The sequence below is a fragment of the Triticum dicoccoides genome, chromosome 1B (assembly GCF_002162155.2).
Source record: "Triticum dicoccoides isolate Atlit2015 ecotype Zavitan chromosome 1B, WEW_v2.0, whole genome shotgun sequence".
Lineage (NCBI taxonomy): Eukaryota > Viridiplantae > Streptophyta > Magnoliopsida > Poales > Poaceae > Triticum > Triticum dicoccoides.
Genome location: NC_041381.1, coordinates 71,023,019 through 71,027,334, shown reverse-complemented (window position 1 = coordinate 71,027,334; position 4,316 = coordinate 71,023,019).

Genomic DNA, 4,316 nt, shown 5'->3' with positions numbered 1-4,316 from the left:
GAGGGTACGTGGACACACTCTCCCCCACCCATTGCTATGCATCTCCTACATAGATCTTGCGTGATCGTAGGAATTTTTATGAAATTGCATGCTACGTTCCCCAACAGTGGCATCTGAGCCAGGTCTATGCGTAGATGATATGCATGAGTAGAACACAAAGAGTTGTGGGCGATAATAGTCATACTGGTTACAACCAACGTTTTACTTTGATTCTGCGGTATTGTTGGATGAAGCGGCCCGGACCGACATTACATGACCGCATTCATGAGACTGGTTCTACCGACGTGCTTTGCACACAGGTGGCTGGCAGGTCTCTGTTTCTCCAACTTTAGTTGAATCGAGTTTGACTAGGCCGGTCCTTGTTGAAGGTTAAAACAACACACTTGACGAAAAATCATTGTGGTTTTGATGCGTAGGTAAGAACGGTTCTTGCTAGAAGCTCGTGGCAGCCACGTAAAACTTTCAATAACAAAGTAGAGGACGTCTAACTTGTTTTTGCAGGGCTTGTTGTGATGTGATATGGTCAAGACATGATGAGATATAAATTGTTGTATGAGATGATCATGTTTTGTAATAGAGTTATCGGCAACTGGCAGGAGCCATATGGTTCTCACTTTATTGTATGAAATGCAATCGCCATGTAATTGCTTTACTTTATCACTAAGCGGTAGTGATAGTCGTAGAAGCAATAGTTGGCGAGACGACAACGATGCTACGATGGAGATCAAGGTGTCAAGCCGGTGACAATGGAGATCATGACGATGCTTTGGAGATGGTGAGCAAAGGCACAAGATGATGATGGCCATATCATGTCACATATTTTGATTGCATGTGATGTTTATCTTTTATGCATCTTATTTTGCTTAGTACGACGGTAGCATTATAAGATGATCCCTCACTAAAATTTCAAGGTATAAGTGTTCTCCCAGAGTATGCACCATTGCAAAAGTTCTTCATGCTGAGACACCACATGATGATCGGGTGTGATAAGCTCTATGTTCAAATACAACGGGTGCAAGCCAGATTTGCACACGCAGAATACTCGGGTTAAACTTGATGAGCCTAGCATATATAGATATGGCCTCGGAACACTGGAGACCGAAAGGTCGAACGTGAATCATATAGTAGATATGATCAACATAGTGATGTTCACCATTGAAGACTACTCCATCTCACGTGATGATTGGACATGGTTTAGTTGATTTGGATCACGTATAATTTAGATGACTTGAGGGATGTCTATCTAAGTGGGAGTTCTTAAGTACTATGTTTAATTGAACTTTAATTTATCATGAACCTAGTCCTGATAGTATTTTGCAAATTATGTTGTAGATCAATAGCTCGTGTTGTAACTTCCCTATGTTTTTATATGTTCCTAGAGAAAACTAAGTTGAAAGATGATAGTAGGAGTGATGCACATTCGGTCCATGATATGAGGTTTATCCTCATTGCTGCATAGAAGAATTATGTCCTTGATGCACTACTAGGTGACAGACATATTGCAGGAGCAGATGCAGATGTTATGAACGTTTGGCTAGCTCAATATGATGACTACTTGATAGTTTAGTGCACCATGCTTTATGGCTTAGAACCGAGACTTCAAAAATGTTTTGAACGCCATGTAGCATATGAGATGTTCCAAGAGCTGAAATTGGTATTTCAGACTCATGCCCGTGTCGAGAGGTATGATACCTACGACAAGTACTTCACCTAAAAGATGGAGGAGAATTTCTTAGCTAGTGAGCATGTGCTCAGAATGTCTGGGTACTACAATCGCTTGAATCAAGTGGGAGTTAATGTTCCAGACAAGATAGTGATTGAAAGAGTTCTCTAGTCACCATCACCAAGTTACTAGAACTTCATGATGAACTATAGTATGCAAGGGATGACGAAAATGATTCCCGAGCTCTTCATGATGCCGAAATCGACGAAGGTAGAAATCAAGAAAGAGCATCAAGTGTTGATGATTGACAAGACCACTAGTTTCAAAAAAAGGGCAAAGGGAAAGAAATGGAACTTCAAGTTGAATGGCAAGCAAGTTGTAACTCCCGGGAAGAAGCCAAAAGCTGGACCCAAGCCAGAAACTGATGGCTTCTACTGCAAAGGAAATGGTCACTAGAAGCGGAACTGCCCCAAACATTTGGCGGATAAGAAGGATGGCAAAGTGAACAAAGGTATATTTGGTATACAAGTTATTGATGTGTACCTTGCTAGTGTTCATAGTAGCCCCTGGGTATTTGATACTTGTTCGGTTGCTATGATTAGTAACTCGAAACAGGAGTTACAGAATAAACAGAGACTAGTTGAGGGTGAAGTGATGATGTGTGTTGGAAGTGGTTCCAAGATTGATATGATCATCATCGCACACTCCTTATACTTTCGGGATTAGTGTCAAACCTAAATAAATGTTATTTGGTGCTTGCGTTGAGCATGAATATGATTAGATCATGTTTATCGTAGTACGGTTATTCATTCAAGACAAAGAATAATTGTTATTATGTTTACATGAATAAAACCTTCTTTGGTCATACACCCAATGTTAATGGTTTACTGAGTCTCAATCGTAGTGATACACATATTCATAATATTGATGCCAAAAAGATACAAAGTTGATAATGATAGTGCAACATACTTGTGGCACTGCCGTTTAGGTCATACCAGTGTAAAGCGCATGAAGAAACTCCATACTGATCGGCTTTTGGAATCACTTGATATGAATCATTTGATACTTGAAAACCGTGCCCTATGGGAAAGATGACTAAAACTCCGTTCTCTGGAACAACGGAATGAGCTAATGACTTATTGGAAATAATACATACCGATATATGCGGTCCGATGAGCGTTGAGGCTCGTGGCGGGTATCGTTATTTTCTGACCTTCACAGATGATTTAAGCAGATATGGGTATATCTACTTAATGAAACACAAGTCTGAAACATTTGAAAAGTTCAAACAATTTCAGAGTGAAGTGGAGAATCATCGTAACAAGAAATAAAGTTTCTACAATCTGATCGTGGAGGAGAATATTTGAGTTACGAGTTTGTCCTTCATTTAAAACAATGTGGAATAGTTTCACAGCTCACGCCACCTAGAACACCACATCATAATGGTGTGTCCGAACATCGTAACCGCACTTTATTGGATATGATGCGATCTATGATGTCTCTTATTGATTTACCACTATCGTTTTGGGGTTATGCATTAGAGACAGCTGCATTCACTTTAAACAAGGCACCATCAAAATCCGTTGACACAACACCGTATGAACTATGGTTTGGTAGGAAACCTAAGTTGTTGTTTCTTAAAGTTTAGGGATGTGATGCTTATGTCAAAAGGCTTCAGCCCGATAATCTCGAACCCAAGTCGGAGAAATATGTCTTCATAGGTTACCCTAAAGAAACAATTGGGTAGCACTTTTACCACAAGTCTGAAGGCAAGATTTTTGTTGCTAAAGAACGAAACCTTTCTAGAGAAGGAGTTTCTCTCAAAAGAAGTGAGTGGGAGAAAAGTAGAACTTGATGAGGTAATTGTACCTGCTCTCAATTTGGAAGGTAGCTCATCCGAGAAATATGTTCCCGTGATGCCTACACCACTTGGAGAGGAAACTAATGATAGAGATCATGAAACTTCAGATCAAGTTACTACAGAACCTCGTATGTGTGGCAGATCACGATCCGCACCAGAGTGGTACGATAATCCTGTTCTGGAAGTCATGTTACTTGACCATGACGAACCTACAAACTATGAAAAAGCTATGATGAGACCAGATTCCGCCAGATGGCTTGAGGCCATGAAATCTGAGATAGGATCCATGTCTGAGAACAAAGTGTGGACTTTGGTGGACTTGCCCGATGATCGGCAAGCCATTAAGAATAAATGGATCTTCAAGAGGAAGACGGACGCTAATGGTAGTGTTACTATCTACAAAGCTCGACTAGTCGCAAAAGGGTTTTCCAAAAGTTCAAGAAGTTGACTACAATGAGATTTTCTCCACCGTAGCGATGCTTAAAGTCCGTCTGAATCATGTTAGCAATTGCCATATTTTATGAAATCAATGTCAAAACTACATTTCTTAAATGGATATCTCTAAGGAGAGTTGTATATGATGCAACCAGAAGGTTTTGTCAATCCTAAAGGTGCTAACAAAGTGTGGAGCTCCAACGATCCATCCGTGGACTGGTGCAAGCATCTCAGAGTTGGAATATATGCTTTGATGAGTTGATCAAAGCATATAGTTTTATACATACTTGCGGTGAAGCCAGTATTTACAAGAAAGTGAGTGGGAGCACTATAGCCTTTCTGATAAGTATATGTGAA